General features: G+C 39.4%; 1 pseudogene; it reads left to right on the top strand.

Annotated features, from left to right (window-relative positions):
• Positions 1-16,576: 16,576 nt before the first annotated feature.
• Positions 16,577-17,570, top strand: LOC148513908 (olfactory receptor 5J3-like; annotated as a pseudogene).
• The last annotated feature ends 5,082 nt before the right edge of the window (positions 17,571-22,652 follow it).

Here is a 22,652-nt window from a genome sequence, read left to right as displayed (position 1 = left end):
CTTAAGTAATAAAGATAATATTTATACTCAGATTTGGAGAAAAATCAAATCATCAATGGTACAAAATGTCTCCAAGCATACACAGCTAATGACCAGCAGTCCTGAAGTTCTCAGCACTGCCATGTTTTATTCACAGATAAAGCTCCCGATGTCAGCTGTGGGGGCGCATTTTATACAGTCACATCATATAACATTACACTGCATGTAAATACAATACAGGGTAAATGATAAATAGACAAGTACTAGGCAACAGACAATTACTAGGCAAACAACGGACAGTGGGCTGTCCGCTCGCAAGTGGGTCGATGTTCTGGACTGAGTATGCGCATGACGGAGGGAGCTCGTTGTGTCTGATCAAAGGGGGCGTGCTGTCGATGTTGATTGACAGCATGCCCCCTTTGGTAGGCGTGCCGGGGGCGTGCCTCCCTGATGGGGGCATTCCCACGGGAACGCCTCCCGTCAGAAGCCGGCCCACTGACATCACTAGTGATGTCAGTGGGAGTGATTTTGGCTCTGATAGAGCCAAAATCACTCCGGAGCTTGCGGTTGAAAACCTCAACCGCAGGCTCCGGCTCGCAGTTTTGATGGTCGCGATGGTCAAGACCATCGCGGCCATCAAACTTAATGCTCGTATAGCCTGTGGGTGGTCACCCACAGCTATACGAGCGTCCAGGAAGATGCTCCATTTTCATGGAGGCCGGCCCTCATTCAGAGCGTGCGCTCTGCTCAGAGCGTACGGCTCTGAATGAGGGCCAGTGTTACTTGATAATTTATTATTTAAAACAAGTTTAATATACTGTTTGCTGGAGAGAGTGAAAATGAATAGCACGTGAGATAAATAATCAAATGGAGAACATAAAATCAGCTACCTGATCAATCACAATCACAATCACAGCTCCTCCAAACTCCACACAATGAACTTATAAATCCACAGATGGCTTAACTTTAGCTCTGAAGAGGTGATGAACTATATTCTGTATACTTATTTACTAATAAACAAATTGGCCTACATTCTACTTAGAAACATTTAATATACAGATGTGTACTCGTGCACCTATTTTTGTGCCATATGGTGTAATATGCATGACATGACAGACTCGTACTGTACTGAGATGTGAGACACTGTAAACAGCCGCACAGTAATGCACGTTGCGTTCACATTAGAAGTGAGCTCCTCAAAGTAGGCCAACCCAGACATGGTCACATGTCTTGCGATCATGTCCTTGACACAGTTCCATCAAAATTGGTGTCGTCCCTCATGGTGGGAAATATGTGTTGAAATATGTACAACAAACTGTGGGTTTATTTATATGCATGTACTTACTTTGGAGGGACAGCAGATGGCAATATATTCATATAAATGTCTATTGTTTGTCTGCTGTATTTTCCTGTACTTGCTTGTACTTCCTTTCCCATGTGTGCTCTAGGAAAAGAGAATGAAGGATAAATGAAGGTGAGCCATGGAGCTCATATTATAGACATGTTGTGTTTAAGAAGCTGTTACTGAAAGCTGATGTTTGTCATCTTTATATTGATCCTGCTACCCAGTACTATATAAAGAAGTTACTGTATATCTTTCAAGACTCAACCTATCTGATTGTAAGGTAACTACCTGTGATGATCTTTTATGTATGAGACCTCCGGCTGCACACCTATGGTATTCCATCACCACACGCCAATAGGTTATGGGGATATGGCTAATAACACAGATCTCAGACTAGCTGCAAGTCAGCTTTCTAATAAAAACTATAAAAACTATCAAATATGGAAGTTTAAAATAGAAATACTGTTTACCAAAGATGATTTATGGGAAGTCATTAATACAAACAGATCTATAGGAGAGGATCAGCAGTGGATTAAGAAGGACAAACAGGCAAGAGCAACCATAAGTTTGCTGGTGGAAGATGATTAGCTCATACACATAAGATAAGAAAGTACAGCTAAAGGCATGTGGATAGCATTACAAAGAGTGCATAAAAGGTCAAGTTTGAACAGCAAACTATTCTTATTAAGAAAGTTATACCAGATAAGGTTTAACAAAGTCAAAGCAATGCAAGAATACATTAATGCACTACTAGAGATAACTATACAGCTCAGAAATGAAAAGCAGCCATATAGTAACTATTCTCCTGTGCAGTTTACCCGATACATACAGCACACTAATAAACGCGATGGAGACCTAAAGCAAAAATCACACTAGACTTTGTGAAGAATGGGCTCATAGAGGAGTATCAATGCAGAAAGGAGCTTACAGAGTGTAATAGTGAACATGATACAGAGAAAGCACTTAAAATGGTGGATATTAAGCCACATGATAGGGGAACAAGAGCACGCTTCAGATGCAAGAAAGTGGGTCACCTAAAGAAAGTTTGCACCATATGGAAGACAAAATAGTACAGACCACCCGAAAGATTACACAAAGAGCGAAAACCACACTTATAGACACAAGTGTACACAATTGGAGTGGAACATTTAAAGCAACAGTAGCCCAATTGTCAGACAAGTGGTTTGTAGACTCAGGAGCGACTAGTCACATGACGAATAAAGGGCTTCTTTACTAAACTTGATTTGAACCATAAAGAATCTATCTACCTGGCAGATGGTACAAATATAATTGCAGAAGGGAAAGGGAATGGTCAATAATTATGCTCCAAGGGTGATGGCAACTACACAGATACCCATAACAGATGTACTAAATGTTCCCAAGCTAGAAGGAGCACTATTGTCAGTAAAAAATTTAGTAGAAAAAGGACTTTAAAGGACTGTAAAGTTCCAGAATAAAAAGTGTTTTATCCAAAATGGAAGAGAAACGCTAGCTACAGCCAGAATAGAAGAACATTTATATTGTCTAGATATCGCAGCACAGCAGGCAAAGCTAAGTACACAGAAACATGCTGACTGAATTCACAAGTGGCATAGAAGATTAGGACATAGACACCCAGATTGCATAAAGGTAATGCAGAGTAGAGACCTAGCCAGGGATCTCACAGTGTCAGATTGTTCAGAAATTATGAAATGCCAATGCTGCATAAAAGAAAAAGCAACATGGGCGACAATGCCAAAGAAAGTGAAAGCAGAGCTTCAAGACCATTAGACCTTGAAAACGTGCTAGACCTATGAAAATATGCACATGAGGAGGCAAAAGGTATATGCTCACATTCATTGATGACTATTCCAGGTTCACAGTCACTTATCTAATACAAAGTAAAGACGAAGACTTAGAAAAGCTGCAAGACTATGTGTCCATGACCAGAAACAGATTCAAGAGGAATATGCTAGCTCTTCACAGCAACAATGGAGGTGAGTTCACCAGGCAGAAAACAGAAAAGTACTTAAGAAGACTCGGCATTGAGTTTCAAAAGACAATACCGTACACACCAGAGCAAAATGGTGTATCTGAGAGGAAACGATAAGATGTATGCTTACAGATTCAGGACTACCTGATAAATATTGGGGCAAATCAGCAATGACAGCCACTTCTCTTCAAAATAGACTACTCTCCAAAGCACCCTATGAGCTATGGCACGGTAAGAAATCCAGCCTAAAGCACATTAGAATTTTCAGATGCAAAGCCTTCTAATACATTCCCACAGAAAAATGGAGCAAGTTACAGAACCGAGCAGTAGAGGGAGTTCTAGTTGGTTACAGTGAACATTCAAAAGGCTACAGAATTTGAAATAAAAAAAATGGAAAAATAATTGTAAGTAACAGTGTGACATTCGTGGAAGAAACAAGAGATGATGTCATAATTCCAGCAAACTCAATTGAAGAGGAAAGTACAGAATCCAAAGAAACAGATGAAGTAGAGATCATTCAAGAAGTCAAGGTACAACACAAGACAGATACCAGCAATACTCAGGAAAATATTACAGAAGGAGTGAGACACTCTTCAAGAAAATTAAGGAAAAAATCCTGTACGTTTATCTTACAAAGCATGAGCAGTTAACATACGAGAACCTACATCATGGGAAGAAATTGCTAACTTTCCAGAAAGAGAAGCACAGAAATGGCTAGGAGCCACAATAGAAGAAATGGAAGCAATGAAAGACATTCAGACATGGACATTGACCAACCTACCAGTAGATAAATAGGCCATAGGATGTAAATGAACTTTTAAGGTCAAGTATGATGCTGAAGGAAAAGTAGAAAGATACAAGGCAAGACTGGTTGCTAAAGGATATTCACAGAAATTTGGAGAAGATATGATGAAATGTTTGCTCCAGTTGTGAAGCATACCACCATCAGAACCTTACTCCTAAGAACAGCCATAAAAGGTATGCGGGTGAAACATTTTGATGTGAAGACGGCTTTCCTACATGGGAACTAAGAGAAGACATATTCATGGAACAACCACCAGGTTTTGTGAATTCTCAAGAACCAGATCATGTATGTAAGCTTAACAAGAGTATATACAGTCTAAAGCAAGCAGCAAGAGCATGGAATACAAAGATAAATTAAGTCTTGATGAAGAAGGGGTTTGTCAGAAGTAAAGCAGACCCCTGTCTTTATACAAAGTTAATAGAAGAAAGATGGTTCTATGTATTAATTTACGTGGACCATTTGCTAGTTTGTTTCGAACAAGAATGGGATGAAATTGAACTACTACAAGAACTAAACAGTCAGTTTGAAACAAAAGACCTAAGTTACATAACGCATTACTTGGGAATGCAAATCTCAGAAATACAAGATTCAGGAAACCATGGAGGAAACCATGGAGGAATTAGGTATGCAAGAAGCAAAGATAGCAAGCACTCCTATGGAGACAAGTTTTGTAAAGGAATCAAACGATCAGAGTAAACTGTTACAAGATAATCATCTATAATGAAAATCTATAGGTAAATTGCTATACATTGTGTCAGGATCTGCAGCTTCCAGCCTAAAGCACTGCATTAATTACTGCCTGTCTGTGGGCAGTGTCAGGTGCATGCTAATTAATTCCCCTGTCTGTGCACAGCTGCACACTGGTCTATTATTAAGGGAGACTTGCTCTGTTTGGGCCTTGTACCTGTTAAATTCCAGCCAGTCCATCACTCCAGGCCAGTAATGGAAGTTTTTTCGTACTTCCGGTTCATGTCTCCTGCTTGTCAGTCAAGTTCCTGAGTCAGTCTAGCTGTGTTTTGTGTGTGCCTTTGTGTGTGTTCTGTGTTTTGTGTGTGCTGTTTACTCCATCCAGGTGGCTCCACTTGCATCACATCCTGACGTGCTGCTTGTACCATCTGGGCAGCACGGAGCGCTTCCTATCCCAGAAGAGTCTGTTACCATCCGGTGGCCAGTGTCATCCCGGCTTCACTGCTAGCAGCTCTGCATTTCAGGTGCTCAAATTAGCACACCGTCGCCAGTGTAATCCAGGCGGCATTGGTAGCAACTCTGTGTTCCAGGTGCGCAATCTAGCACACCATTGCCAGTGTCATCCTGGCAACACTGGTAGCCTCTCTGCGTTCCACGTGCAAAAATTAGCACATCATCGCCAGTGTCATCCCTGTGGCACTGGTAGCAACTCTGCATTCCAGGTGTGCTATTAAGCACACCGTCGCCAGTGTCATCCCGGTGGCACTGGTAGCAGCCCCACATTCTGTTGCATACCTCACCTGAGTGTCATCAGCCCAAAGGCTGCAACGGTCCTGGGGCCCCAGGTCACTATCAGCCCCCAAGGTTGCAGAAACAGCCCGAAGGCTGCATCACACCATTAGTCACTTGGCCACAACTATAAAGGCCACAATCATCTCCAAAGGCTGACCCAACAGCCCAAAGGCTGCTTCACACCATCAGTCCCTTGGCCATGACTATAAAGGCCACAATCAACCTCCAAGCCTGCTCCAACAGCCCCAAGGCAGCTTCACACCATCAACCCCTTGGCCACCACTAGACAGGGCACAACCAGCCCTCAAGGCTGCTCCTACAGCCCACAGGCTGTGTCACACCTCTTACCCTTGGCACAACTAGTACTATACATTCCAGCCCTCAAGGCTGTCATCAGTTGGCTCTACATTTATACCATCGATTCCATCCAGGAATCATAACACATTGCAACTGTCACCAGACCAGATATTTTCACAGCAGTTGGTATTTTAAGCAGAAAAGTTTCAAAACCAACACAGAAGGACTGTAAGGCAGGCAAGAGGGTAATTTGTTACTGAAAGGGAATTATTAACAAGAAGCTTAAACTCTCAGCAAGCACAAGTCACAAGCTATCAGGATATGTTGCCTCAGACTGGGCTGGAGACACAAATGATAGAAAATCCACAAGTGGATATTTATTCTCAATTGGAGAAGGATTAATCAGCTGGACAAGGAAGAAACAGTCTTCCATAGCATTGTCATCTACAGCGGCTGAATATATCGTGGCAGCTCATGCAAGTCAAGAAGTGATATGGTTAATGCATTACTATCAGACCTAGGAATGCATCAAGAAGAACCTATTAAGTTATACTGTATGAGGATAATCAAGGATGCCTTGTGTTAGCACAAACGAAAAGAGAGAATCTAAGGACCAAGCATATTAATGTCAAGCATCATTTCCTAAGGGATCTACAAGAACAGTGTGTTATAGAGCTGAACTATTGTCCAACAGAAGATATGATAGCTGATATCCTGACTAAGCCTCTTGTCTGAGAGAGACATTGGAGACTTACATCAAAGATTACTTTAATTGAAGAAACCTAGTCTGTTGAGAAGGGGTGTTGAAATATGTACAACAGACTGTGGGTTTATTCATATGCATGTACTTACATTGGAGGGACAGCAGATGGCAATATATTCATATAAATATTTATTGATTGTCTGCCGTATTTTCCTGTACTTGCTTGTACTTCCTTTCCCATGTGTGCTCTAGGAAAAGAGACTGAAGGAGAAATGAAAGTGAGCCATGGAGCTCATGTTACAGACATGTTACAGACATGAAGCTGTTACTGAAAGCTGATGTTTGTCATCTTTATATTGATCCTGCTACCCAGTACTATATAAAGAAGTTATATCTTCAAAACTATCCTGTCTGATTGTAAGGTGACTCCCTGAGATGATCTTTAAAGTATGAGACCTCAAACTGCACACCTATGGTATTCCATTGCCACATGCCAACAATATGGTAAGTGGCTTGTCACATCCTCGTATCACACCAATTGTGGATATCTAGTGTGAAACAAGGATAGGTGTATGAGGACAAATGTGTATATTACTATTCATTACACTGCACCCCCCGATCCTTTGGAACACTGTAGTTTATACTTTAATTTTCCACCAAGTGGGTTAGTATTATTGACATCAAGTGATGTATAACTTTGCATATGGACAATACTCTATGGATTAGGAATTATAACACATATGATACACATTAATTACCTGGCCAGCGATCATTAATGCTTGTGTAGCACCATGCATACACAGAATTTGGCACCCTGATGGATCCAATAAACACGTACATTCTTTCTGTCCCTGAAATGGGGATTTCTGGGTGTGAACTGATCAGTTGTCTTGTGACTGAAGGCAAATGATCCATTTTACATTTCATGGGAGTGTTGTGTGCATGCAGCCAAACTTCTGAGCTATCATGAGGTTTTCATTTGATGAATGGATGCCTGTTACTGGCAGATCTTTGGCACCAAGCATGGGGCAGTTATCACTTATACTAATAAAGACAGTTGCCTCTGTGAATGGAAAAACAGTGGGCAGTTGCGGCTATGGGCAGGAAGCTGAACAAATCCTTGCATGAGCATAAGGTAATAACTCAACAGCCATGGACGTTAGCACTTGCAGCTGCTTTGTATCCAGCTCAGAATCAGGCTGTAATTCAGTTTGAAGCTGTAGTTGGTCATGAATCCCCACTACACACTTCAAACATTCTATAGAAAGTGAGATCGGAAGGAAACAAGTCCTGCATGTAGTGATGCAACAGTTCACAGCTGTACATGCTATACTGAATAAAGTGTCCATTGTAATGGATGCAGCATCAGAATCCACTTGGTACAGAGGGTAACATCTTGACAAGCACTGTCTTGTGAGCCACAGGCCTTTTATAGCCTCTGCACCTGAGAGGTGAGTGAATTTACCAGCGATTTAATGGTGTGTTGGGCAGATATGGTAGTGTAGGGACTTGCAGAGAATAGGGGTACTGTGAGGATGGGCTGCAAGCTTAACTATTTTACTCAAGATATAAAGAAAATCTCCTTGCTTTCATTTTTCTAGATACACACAGATTAGCAGTATATTATTGTTAGTGCAGATAGCAAAAGTCTTCTGTTTTGCATACATTTATGGCATTAATACTGCCACACAGCTGGTACCATGTACAATATGGGTAAAACTGAGTGCAGGCTTATTTCTATTCTGTTTTGTTTCACTGATAAACCAGTGCCAACAAACTAGGACAGCACCAGCCTCCCCTGGGGGCAGATGGTTTTCAGCTTCCCATATTCCATGAACATATTTGCCTAGCTGGGAGTAGTTCTGGTTCCCATAGCTGACCTAGTTTTTGCTAAACAATTATTTTTATTTTGATGGGGATTCTTTTTAGTAAGCAGACCTGGTTTGTTGGCACTGATTTATTAGAAAAAAAAGTTTAATTTGCAGGGGCAATAATCAAGCTCTGGAAATTTGTGTCAATCATTATTGTTATTATTATTATCATTTAATTATATATATTACTCAGTGCCTTACAAAGTACATAAACAAATAGGTGACTAGTGACCTACAGTAAAATACAATACAGGACAAGGACATGAATAATATACATTGCTATATTAGCAACCTTAATACCCAGATAAGCAACAGAGCATAAGCAACCAAGTGTTAGGTGCCCTAGTGGGGAGTAAGAAGTAAAGTAGGGAGAAGCACAAGAGGGTAGAGGGCCCTGCTCATAAGAGCTTAAATTCTAAAAGGGAGGGGCAGACAAACAGGTGTGACACAGACGAGGTAGACGGGGGAAAGGAACATGTAGCAGCAATTTAGGATGAGACCTGGAAGTCATTAATGAAGTAGTGGGTCTTGGGAGCCACTATACCATTCATTTATCAATCATTAAATTACAATGATAATAATATACTGTAAATTTGACTTTTTGTATTAATATTAATGAAATTAACTACAGTATTTTGATCTAGTTATTTACATGAAGATAATTTGGATTCAAAAGTCTATAGAAAATCAATAGACAAAAATAACCACATAGAAACAACCAGTGAACATCATGAACACTGGCCTAGCAAGAGCATGCACTGAAGGTAATATTGTCCTGGAACGAAAGTTAGGAATACTCCAGTTCTTGCTCTTCCCTATTTGATAGCACCACCTCTCTAGCCATGATAGGTTACTTTTTCACATGTTAGATTGGAATTCCTTTATTGGTTGATGCAGAGGTTTCCAATCTCAGTCCTCAAGACACCCTAACAGTCCAAGTTTCAAGGATATCCATGCTTGACAGGTGACTTAATTAGTACTTCAGTCAATTTGATTTAACCACCTGTGCTCAACCATGGATATTTCTAAAACCTGAAGTGTTTGTGAACCTCTGGGTTGATGTACACATGAATAGAGCAGACGATTCTTTCTTACAACTGACTTTGGAAAAGATTGCCTAAGGATTGAATTGTATTATTTGGAGTGAGGAGGAGACTATTGAGGACATTTTAGGATGTACTATTTTTAAATCAAGATTTGTGATGAACAAGGAATCCCGGGACTTCATAGTTACTGTTAAATGACTGATTCCATGTTTTTCCAGTATGAGTCCATCTATGACAAAGTCTTTGTAACCAATGATATGCCTGTATCTGTTTTTATTATTGTGAATAGAATTTTAATTTATAAAATATATTGAGTAAAGTTCAAACAATATCACACCAGTTATTTTTCTATTATTGAAGGAAAGGGAATGGAGGATCATCTCTATTAATCTACATTTGGTTTGGCATGTTTTCATCTACTATGGAAAGGTTCTGCTATGGAAGGCTAAATATTGTTTTTAAAAGTAAGAGTATAAAAGCCAATTCGCACTCATAATACATATGCTATCGACGTTTCAGTGCTTTAATGCACTATCTTCAGGATGTAAAAGAACAGAATACATAACTCACCTTATAATACCTTCAGCCTTGTGCATGGCTGAGCCGGGAGCGGGACAGCGCACCTGCCTGGTGTCTCAGGCCAATGACATCCTCACAACATGCGTGTGACCTCCAGTGACCTATCACCATAACAACAATACAGCAATAAACTGCAAAAATAAACAAAGATACATCAGGTTATTCTAGCAGCAAACTTACAAATAAATCAAAGCAGAGAGTTTAAAACTAACTTAATAGAAATCACTAAGTAACCCTTATAAGAAGCTCACAGTAACCACAGCAATATAATATTCAAAAAATGCATTATTGTGAATTAAAACAGCAAATCAATTAACTATTAAACTACCATATAATTCTATTAAGGGCACAAGCACCACCCTATATCAAAAACAGGATAGTGACATATTCTCATTCAGGGCACGGGGTGCAGGAGGTGGACCAGTGGGCTTCACATTGAAGGAGCATTAGTTCCCGATTCTCTCCTCTAAGGTGTTGTGGAACATGGTCTGTCATACAATAGTATAAGATGGTTAAATTGTGTCCCTTTTCTACAAAATGATGGGCAACTGGGTGCTCACTGGTACCGTTTATTGGGGCCATTCTAATATAAGAGTGATACATCGCCATGCGCTCCTTGAATTTACATTGCATTTTCACTATATACGATAGCCCACATGGGCATATCATCTGATAAACTACGAATATACTATTGCAATTCAAGGAATGCTGGATAAAATACTTTTTTCCAGAGTGGGGATGATAAAAAACATCCCCCGTCAGTAGATATCCACAAGTGACACATGAGCACTTAAAGCACCCCTTCTTCTTATTAGACAAAAAATGTTTGGGGCCCCTTGCCTAGATTTCCTAGTAATGTCTGCCTTCACTAACAAATCATGCAGATTTCGCTCACATGAATAGCTAGGCCTTAAATCAGTAATGATTTATCGGATTTAATCAGATGCCAAAGTTTTTTTGCTACTCTATTAATGTTTGATGACAGTACATTATAGCGATTAAGCCATGGCATAACTCTGATCTGATGTTCCTTGGCATCATAAAGCAATTTGGGGGATAACCCCTCCTGGAAATCTTAGAGATCAGTTTGTCAATCTACTCAATAGCTACTTCTTTGGTACTATTGATCCATAATATTCTTACCATCTGGGAGTATGGTAGGCCCACTTTTATAATTCTATGGTGACAACTATGCATATGCAACAATGTGCTGCGATCAGTGGTTTTGGATGCACAGTGGTAGACAAAAGTGGTATGCACAGTGGTAGACAAAATATTGTGTGATTTCAAGATTTTTACATTTAGGAAATCTATCACTTCCTGATTCATTCTAACTGTCAATTTCACCAGAGATTCAGATTATGTTTCTCAATAATGTCTAATAACCCTCTTTCAGAATCACCCCATAAAATAAATAGGTCATCAATAAACCTGGTATAGAAAATAATCTTAGAAGAGATTTCCTGTTCGATGTTAAACATATATATGTTGGCATAGGCCGATGCTATAGCCGAGCCCATGGCACATCCGGACTGCACCCCCATCTACAGGGATACATATATAATGCAATAAAAAGTTGTAACATATATATAAGCATTGCACTCATCTGCCAATCCCCGTCGTCAGCAGCCCCAGGCTTCACGCTGAAACAAGCATATCAGAAACGATGACGCCATGCGATGGAGACATCCAGCACAGTGGAGGCAGGACGCAGTTGCTAAGCAACCGTCGTCACTAAAATCAAAACAATAACAAAACATATTGAAAACAATGAAAAGCTCACAAGTAGTAAATCATACTCTGTACATCATGGACATAGATAACATCTACTTAGTAAATATACCCCTAAGTGGTAGCAATGTAAAAATACAGCACAAATTACCCTTTCCATAGAATGGTAAAACAAAAGTAATTTTCTGTGGTTAGGTCTGTGAAATATAGAATTACCCAGTGCGCTGTCACTAGAAGTCAGTAAGAGGTTATCAGCCTCTAAATATGTCACAAGTCTAATACATAATAAATATAATAACCACATACATAATTTACAATAATGTATGTATATATAAATTGCTATTGGACAGATGAGTACATGATATAGATAAACAATTATTAAAATATATGCATCGCATATAAAATTAAAAACCAATTGGTCATAATTCTAACTAGCTGGTGATTCTCTAGTCACTAAGACATTCCCTAGGTATGATTTTTTTAGTGTTAGGACTTGCTTCAAAGTCTCTTATTATAGTCCAGTATAGGAAGCAAATATTTATCAAGCTTTGGATCAGTAGACTCAAACAGCCCATTAGAGATGATTGACATATGAAATTAGTCCTGCACTTAATCCAGTCCAATGGAGTACAGTACATGAAGTCCTATGGTATAAAAAATTGTCCTTACATCAATTCAGAAATCCTAATCAATAGCATGGCAGATGAAAGGTACCATTTATGTGGTTGGTATCTGCCAAACTAATGATTAGGATTTCTGAATTGACCTAAGGACAATTTTCATAATATTGGACTTCATGTACTTCTATTGGACTGGAATCAGTGCAGCTGCTGAGATACAGTACCACGTGGACCACTAACACAGCCCATTTCCTCTGAGAGTCAATGATAAAGGACTGTTAATAAAATATATTCCTTATGTCATGGTTAAGCTGGTAAACAAATAAAAATAACCAGGTCATTAGTTGATTTGTATCTAATTTATAACAATGAATAACGTGCTCTGTGGCAGAAGATAATTATACTCCTTGGTAATTGATTTTAGTATAAAAAAGGAACAAGATTCACATTGAAGAAAAGCTTTGTAAAATCTGAAATCCCAACCAGACAGGTAAGAGACTCCTAACACGGGAATCATTTTGCTATTATTATTTATAATGTTAATTAATACAAGACAAGAACGTGGAGAATTAAATACAATGCTACTCACTAATACCAGGAGCTTCAACAAAATATAATTTAATATTAATAATTCAATTAACATTTGAAAGGATTCCTACAGCTTATTTTATTATTTGATGTATTGAAACGTTTGTGTTAAGCATCAGAAATGTCCTTTTCATTAGTGTCATTTATGCCCCTGTGCAGTCTCCGACATGGGCCCCCTCCTCTCCGTACAGTGGTTGGCTGTGCACAGAGCGGTGCGCAGCCAGCGCCGCACTTATAGTCTTTGGGCACTAGAGTGTGCTCAGTGTCTATAGCGCATACACTGGTCACCAGGAAAATGGCTGTGAAGGCCATTTTCTCTGTACTGCGCATGCGCAAACGACGGGAAAATAGCTGCAGCTGCCATTTTCCAGCCGTTTTTACAGGCACAGACATGGGAGCCAATGTGGGACTCTGGAGAGGTAAGTTTTATGGGTGCAGGGTGTGCACCCATTTTAAATATGCCCTTTACTAGCGACCCTCCACAGTTTCACATGGGAGCAATTTTGAATTTACGGTGATAGTCTTTTTTAACCGAGGTCTTATAAGATTGCCTTGTAGATGACATAAGTTGTTTTTCCTCCTGACAACAACATGAAAAAAATTAGTTTTGACATGACACGTAAAAAGGCCACATAAAGTTATCCATGATAAAAACAGACTACACTTAGGTCAACTCCAGACACATTAAGTGTCTGTCCCTTTATTTATTGTCATGCCAAAGCAGACTCTTACCGGGAATTAAACTCCTTTGAAATTAAAGAATTTTTTTTTTACATAAATGAAATAGGAATGGTAGTAAAAGGGAAAGACTGAAATTTTGTATCAGTAAACAGGGCTTACATCAATTTTCCTGGAGACACCAGATAATATGTATCAATCTGTACATTGTATACAATAAAGTCCATGGATATATCTGTAATTGTTTAGGTAGCATAAGCCAAGAATGCACTTGTACATCCATTTTTTCATTGACGTGCTTCATTAAAATGGTCATTGCTCAACTCCCTTGCGTCATACATTAATGTCTCATACATCTAAACCTTCCTCAACAAATGCTCTATAGAATAGTGAAAACTGCATCAAACACCATCTACGGATTCTCTAGGCTAGCCCGAGCAAACAGTCAGACACTTACCTAAGACTTTATTTTATACTATGTATAGATGTACCTGGTAGGAGCAGCTGTGATTGGAGTGAGCTTGGTTGTGAGGACAAGGTCACGATTAGTGAGAACCTCACACCACACTTGATAAAAAAAATATATTTTTCCTAACTGCAAAATTGAAGCAATAGGACACATTTATTAAAATTGGTGATTAAGTAAAACATACATACTTTCATTTCTATGAAAATGTTATATCTGATTGGGGACACATTTGCATAATTGGATGTCATGTTATACTCAATTTAAATTTTGTAAATTCTTTTGAGTGGTGACGGGTCCTTATACAAAAGACAGCACTGGGGATGTACTTTATGTGGCTCATGTACTAAGGGTGGTGTTCCTGTGTAACAGAGGAGGATTTTTTCATGGGGGTTACATTTATACAACACAAATGTGTAATGATATAAAATTACTTTTGGTCTGATCATTTTTGTTATGTTTTAATTTCTGATGACAGATATTTTGAGTCTGGTTTGTCACTTCAGACGTCCATAATTTATTTTTGGATAAAATAAGGCTCCAACCCCATTGCTTGTGAATTGCTTGAATCATTCATTAATTATTTTCTTAGATTGTATACTGTATTTGCCATTGTCTATTTTGATAATTTAAAATAAAAAAATATATAAAAAATGTAATCGTTGAAGAAGAATCACACAAAATGGATTTTCCAAATTTAAGTCTCCTTTATTCAAGTGAAAGTTTAGCTGATTCAATGGTAGTGAAGTCAATTATTATTGCACACTAGTAGTCCCCCTGTTCTGATTTTTTACATTACTGCTTTAAATGACTATGACGAGACCGGAGGGATTAATCTTTTTACCATAATAATTTACTTTACTCTTGAATCTGCTAGACTTTCCCTTCATAGATTTCTACTATGAAACGTGGCTTTTTGTCCACTTCATACATGCATAGATATACTCTAGCACTGTTTAAGATACAATAGATAAGTAAATGAGCAATTTACAGATCTCATGCACAGTAGACTGTGTAGTAATATACAATAAATATTTACAAGATGCACTTATTGACACTCCTATGCTGTGGTGCTGGGATAATTACCAAGATCAAGTCAAGAGTACTGTATATACTCGAGTATAAGTCGACCCGAATATAAGCCGAGGTACCTACTTTTACCACAAAAAACTGGGAAAACTTATTGACTCGAGTATAAGCCTAGGGTGGGAAATGCAGCAGCTGGTAGTGCCCCCAGTAGTAATTCCCCCTGGTTGTGCCCCCAGTAGTAATCCCCCTGGTAGTGCCCCCAGTGGTAATCCCCCCTTTCAGTGCCCCCAGTAGTAATCCCCCCTGGTTGTGCCCCCAGTAGTAATCCCCCCTGGTAGTGCCCCCAGTGGTAATCCCCCCTTTCAGTGCCCCCAGTAGTAATCCCCCCATGGTAGTGCCCCAGTGGTAATCCCCCCTTTCAGTGCCCCCAGTAGTAATCCCCCCATGGTAGTGCCCCCAGTGGTAATCCCCCCCTTTTAGTGCCCCCAGTAGTAATCCCCCCCTGGTAGTACCCCCAGTGGTAATCCCCCCTTTTAGTGCCCCATATAGTAATCCCCCCCCTGGTAGTTCCCCCAGTGGTAATCCCCCCTTTTAGTGCCCGCTGTAGTAATCGCCCCCTGGTAGTGCCCCCTGTAGTAATTACCCCCTGGTAGTGCCCCCAGTAGTCCCCCCCCAGTAGAGAGAGATGTAATAAGAATAAAAAAAAAAATCACTTACCTTGAAACTCCCGCTCCTGGTCCCACCGCTAACAGCTCCTCCGGCCGCTTTGCATGGGAGAGACGTCATTACTCATGACATCTCTCCCATTACTCACTGCGGAGCCGGAAGATGGCTCCCATAGTGGGAGCAGCAGCAGCCGATGAGAGTCTGACAGACTCTCAGTGGCTGCTGATTACAGCAAACACACAGCTACCGGCTCCGGCGGCTGTGTGTTTGTGCTGTGTAGTGGTGACCGAACTCCATCCGGTCAGCGCTACACTTCACTCAAGTATAAGCCGAGGGGGTACTTTTTCAGCACAAAAAATGTGCTGAAAAACTCGGCTTATACTCGAGTATATACGGTAAAACAAAAAAATACACTGAAGTATAAAAGGACCTTTTTGGTGATAAATGGCTCACCAAATCTTAGTCAACTACTTTATACAATATAAAATAATATATTTATCTTTTTATTACAACATTTGATATGGCAAAAGACAATTCAAATCTTATTTTTTTTCATTATTATGGCATTGTGTAGACTACTGTACCATACATATTAATTCGTTTTTTTATGAATTGCAATAGTTTTGTTATCCAGTCTAACTTATTGTGTTCCAGATATGAGCTAAAACATGTAAAAAAAATTACTAAAGACTATTTGTGACAAGAGAGAGAAAGAAATTGATATGGATGTCATAAACAAGACCCAGGTGAAGGTCTTTGTGTTTTCTGGACTAACTGACGATGGTAAACTTGCCACATTCCTCTTCATACTCTTTGTACTTGTTTATATGGTGACCATACTGGCAAATATTGGCATGATGGTTATAATCTATAGCAGCGCAACCCTCCGTACTCCGATGTACTTCTTCCTGAGCTACCTCTCTCTGGTGGACATATTCTACTCCTCAGTGATAACTCCAAAATGATGCAAGACCTTATTTCTGTAAGTAAGACCATCTCATTCAATGGCTGCGCCCTTCAGTTTTATTTCTTTGCTGCCCTGGGATCTACTGAGACTCTTCTCCTCTCCATAATGGCATATGACCGATATGCTGCTGTCTGCCAGCCTCTCCGCTATGTGTCCATAATGACTAAGGATAAATGTCTATCTCTTGTTGTTCTTGCCATCTCCATTGGCTTCCTTCAGTCATCAGTACAGACCAGCTGTGTGTTCAGTCTCCAGTTCTGCATCTCAAACCTTATAGACCATTTCTATTGCCACACGCCCTCATTACTCAGTATGTCCTGCTCTGACATGTTCTCCTGTGACATGATAACAGTTTACTTTGTAGGTTCTTGTGCTCTAGGTTATTTGATGATCATCCTGGTCTCCTACATGCTCATTATTTCTTCCATTTTACGGATTAGATCTGCTGCGGGCCGGCGGAAAGCATTCAGCACCTGCTCCTCACATCTCATGTGCATCTGTTCTTCTTTGGGGCAGTTATGTCCACTTACCTACACTCTCCTTCCAGTGACTTTGAGAAATTAGATAAGGTGGCTTCTGTCCTTTATTCAGTGGTGACACCAATGCTGAATCCACTGATATACAGCCTGAGGAACCAAGATGTGAAAAAGCTCGTTATGCGAGCAGTGCACAATCTTACTGCTGCAGATATAACTTTGGCAAACATTAGGCATCATGCTAGGGCTCTCCTAATCATATTAAGTCAATAAAAAAACAAATATTTGGCTCATATAGCCTCACCTAGTTTGAGATAAGAGATTTTATAGTCAAGGCAGTTCCGTAGAGCATAGCTGAGATTCATCATTTTCCGTCTGCTCATAAGAAATATTCATAGATATCAGCTACTGTTTCATAGCTGTTTTGTTGTACAGTGTTCCTCAGATTTAAGAGGGATGTTAGAATGTCACTTTTATTGTACCTGTGTAAAATTATTGCCAACACAGAAATGGCAGTAAAATTATTTTCTATGTGCAGATGTATACATCTAATTAAAAAACAATTGACTGTTAAACAATCCTTTGCAAGGGGGAGCAAGTATGACAGCAGTCACCCAGTTTCACAGCAGATCACTGATGCCATAACATCTATGCTGGTATTAGATGTGCATCCAATATACACCAATACTGCAGTGGGTTTTAGACAGATAATTGAAGTCCTGTGTCCCCGCTACCAAATCCCATCTAGATTCCACTTCACTAGAAAAGCAATTCCCAGCCTGTACAGGGACGTTAAAAAAACTTAATTTATGGCCTCCAAAATTCCATTGTACCCACTGTCCACTTAATCATAGATATGTGGACAAGCTGAACAGAGCAAATGCAGGATTACATGACTGTAATAGCCCACTAGGTGGGTGTATTGCCTTCAGTGTCACCAACAGCAGCAACAGCAGCAGCACAGCATCTAAGAAACAGCAGCTCATTCAGAGGCAGGCTTCCCTGTGTATCACCATTTTCACTAAAAGGCATACCGCTGACAACCTTTTAGAAAAATTCAGGGAAGTCATTGCAAAATAGCTTATTCTGCTTGGACTCTCCTCAGGATTTGTGATTTTTGACAATGCCACCAATATTGTGAGGGCATTACAGCTGGGTGAATTCCAATACATCCCATGTTTTGCTCACGCAATCAACTTTGTGGTGGAATTTTTTTAAAAAAATGACAGGACCGTGCAGCAGATGCTGTTTGTGGCCCTCAAAATTTCTGGACATTTTCGCCATTCAGCATGCAAATGTAGAAGATTGCAGCACCTGCAGGAAATGTTGAATTTGCCCTGACACCTGCTGAAGCAAGAGCTAGTTACTGGCTGCAGTAGCACACACACACATACGAAAAAAATCAAAACAGATCTTTTTTTTTTGTGGAATGATAATTGTATTTAACTTTTATTTTTTTAACACTGGGGAAGAGCACCCCTGGATGACACAGCACCCCTTTATGTACTGCAGCCCTAGCCCCTTGATGGAAAGGACAACACAGCAGCACCCCTTTATGTACTGCATCCTCAGTCTGTCAAAACTGCACCCTTGAACAGCACAGACCCCCAGCCAGAAAACACTGCACCTTTGAACAACAGCAGCACAAAAAGAGCAGGTTTGTTCTGCACACTCTCTACAGCTGGAGTGAAAATGGTGCCGAACGCCAGGACCTTTATAGAATCCAAAACCCGTGAGAATCTGACAGCCGGAGGATGACGTTTTGCCTTGTTTTCAGATCTGAGTCAGGCTCATCTCTACTTATATGTCTGATATTGAAAGACCCGAGAGTGCATTTAGTGTCAGTACAGTATATTTTGCTAATGTTACATGTTCAGCAGAGATGGTGCAGACTGTTTTAACCATTGTCACTGATAGGCCGGTTCATTATTTGAAGGTTCTCTACCAGTTACTCCAATTTGACACAAATTGGGACTGACAGTCTTGTAGTACTTAGTGCCCAAACTTATTGTTAATGTTTCCCTGACCTGTTTATCCTAAACAAGCTATAAAATACAGCAATTTCATAGCCCGATCTTGGCTGGTGTCCTTGGTGCAATATGGTACAGACCAGTTTATTATTGTTCCCTTTGTGATAGTAGGCTGAGAAAAATGTAAAATGTCTATGTCATGACAAGACCCACCTGGGCCTGATTGACTCATGGGTGGTAAAGGGTAATCAACACAAAAAAAATTGTCTCTTAATATTACACTCACAATTTCACACTCACTTTTAACCACAAATTGTTGGCAAAACTAAAAATTTGTTTGAAAACTGAGATGCTTAAAGAATCTTAAGTTATGCCCTAGTTTATCCCGAAACTCAATCAAAGTGTAAGTTAGAGTTACTAGAAACAAAACAATAACATTATTGAAACCAAACCTATGTGATGTGTGAATTCTTAAGCTTATCTGTTATCAACTGATGTACGGCTCTCTTGTATAGAGCAGGTCTAGTAATTAGTTCATACAGTAGCTTTCTTCTGGAGCATAGCAGAGATATGGCCTCTCCCACTAAATATGGTATAATTTTTTGCCGATGTACAACTTGAATTGGTTAAATTGATTTCTTGGGAGAAACATCAGCACTATAGGTTCCTTATGGTGGTTGTTTATGTCTAGTTGTGTAACTAGTCATTGGAAGGCCTCACAGCAACATATGTAAGAGCCCATGTACTGCCCAAAGGCCAAAAAAACTCACTTAGAACCATGGGACTGGCAAGTAAAACAGGTCCCCTTCAGCTGTGGGCCCCAGAGGGGCTTTATCCACTGCACTAATGGAAGTTATGCCTTTGTGTATGTCATTTACACATATTATCTTGTTACTTCCATCAGTTGCACATTTATATAGATGTCTCCACAAACATGTATTATGTGAAGAATTGTTTTAATCCTTTATATATCCTATAAGGAAGAAATAATGAACTTGGATTGACCGAAGTGTAAATCTTCCTGGGCAAAATGAATTGCAGGCAATATTTTAAGCTTTGTAGAAGTCTTAACTGAAAAATAAAGAGGGTTCCTTGATATTTAATGAGGGAAACCTTGGAAATATCTGTTTAATTTCACAAAATTCATTTCCCTCTTGTTTTCTTACCCATAGAGATAGGCTGGGAGCCATTCATTGTAAATTAAATTTAGATATTAGACAACAAAAACATCATATATTCCAAATTATCCTGATTAGACCATAATCACAGGAGTCTTCCTTAAGTGTGCATAATATTTTGTGTCAGGGTTTTCTTACCTTTTACCAAAAATTACAATCTTCCGAACCTGTTTTGACCCTGAGATATTCCAGAGAAAATTAGCCAATAATTCTGGTGATAAAAGTGTTGTTTACATAGAAACACGTAGCAGATATTACTGTGCTTTCATCTGTTGCTGTTCCGATGCTGCATGGGAACTTTACAACAGCTGTGTCTGAAAACCCTGTTAAATTGATACAGTCTGGAGATCCTTTGTGGATTGAGAGGTACCTTAAAGGCTATACAGGATCTAAGTACAATGAGGACATAAACACCTACAGGGAGGCTGAAACTGGCCAAAAAAAACGCCATATTATTGCCTTAATTCATTGTAATTTGAGATGTAAAACCATTGATAACTCCTAACCCCAGGATTTTGTTATACTACCTAAATTTATTCTGCTACATCTGAGACATTAAGGTTATTTCCAAGTTAAAGTGATTTATCTAGATTTTTATAGCTCATTGAAATACTATACTGTATCATATTGTTAGTACCTTCTGGACTGCATATAATTCACTATGTATGCCCATATGAGACATTTGTTTGACTTAACAAAGATTTTATTAAAATCCATAAATATACAGATGTGTCCACATACATCTTACTTCCTTGCATGTTAAACAGACCTTAGTCGCGCCATGCCATGGCATGACTCAGTAGCATCCAGTGTCTTTTGTGCTACTTTTTACCTTCAAATGTGTCTTATTTGCCCAGCAATGCAAATAGGACACACAAACAGCTTCTACTGATTAAAATGATATGCAGCATGCCTATGTTCCGTGTGTGACTGCGGGTGTATCTGCATGCGAAACGCTACATTGCAGTGTTACAGCCGCTGACATTGTAACATAGCATTTCACATGCAGATTCATCCACAGTCACACACAGAATATAGGCATGCTGCATATCATTTTAATCAGCAAAAGCTGTTTGTGTGTCCTATTTGCATTGCTGGGCAAATAAGACACATTTGAAGGTAAAAAGTAGCACAAAAAATGCTCAGTGCTACCAAATAACACTGCGCTCATGTGTTATGTTTATCGTGACTTGTAACACATGGAGGTAAGATGTACAGTCCTTGGACACATCTGTATATATAATACACAAAAGTAAACTGTGGATCTAGTGTTTCACAATAATCTTCATGGGGTGAAGTGCCCCAATCCTCCTTTTCAAAGGGGCTTCCCTGGTTTTGTCTCCACATTGTTGGTTAGGCTATTCATTCTGTATGAAATCAAATAGTGAAATCAAGTGTATAGTACTGTATATGAGAGATATACAGGAGACTGTAACTGCTTCTTAATCACCAAACACTGGTTCAAGATATTTCCCAACGTGTTTCATCTCTGACAATGAGATTGTGTCAGTAGAGTTTTATCAGTGGTAATGAGGGATCTTAGCAACCCAGCCTTAATGTACCATATCCATCAACCACAATTAAAATAAGGCTTGTACTGTAAATAAAAATTAGAAATTAAAATTAATGAAACAGGATGTTATGATACCTGATGAACTCCTGCACTGTCAAAACCTATACAAGGTGCCCTTTGCCAATAACAACCCCCTTTCCTGGAACATACACTTGTTCGTAGGTACTCAACTGCCACCTGGAGTTCACACATAAAGTAATAACAGTGCAGGAAACACAGGTATCAAAATATAGATATAGGAATGTGACACTCTATGAACTCAGATAGGGAACTACACCTAGATTCTCAGGAGCTTAGCTTCCCATACTACACAGAATAAGTCAGTCTAAAGCTAAGTGATGTTGTAATACAATTAGCACTCCTAATTAGGGATTACCAGAATAGTCTCCTGCAGTTAACCTCACTACAAGCGAGTAACAAACAAGGGTTCAATTAAGCTACTAATGATTAAGCAACTAACAATAGGGTATGCAGTTACTGTATATTTTCATTACATTAATAATATATACATTATTAAGCAATAATAATAATTCCAGAATGATAATTCAATAAACATGAGATTAATTGCAAAACTCAGCAATTTCTTTAGATATACAGCAAACTGCAGGATAAGACATTTCAAAACACGTGGACT

The sequence above is a fragment of the Taudactylus pleione genome, unplaced genomic scaffold (assembly GCF_031769625.1).
Source record: "Taudactylus pleione unplaced genomic scaffold, aTauple2 ptg000268l, whole genome shotgun sequence".
Classification (NCBI taxonomy): Eukaryota; Metazoa; Chordata; class Amphibia; order Anura; family Myobatrachidae; genus Taudactylus; species Taudactylus pleione.
This window is presented reverse-complemented; position numbering and strand designations above follow the sequence as displayed.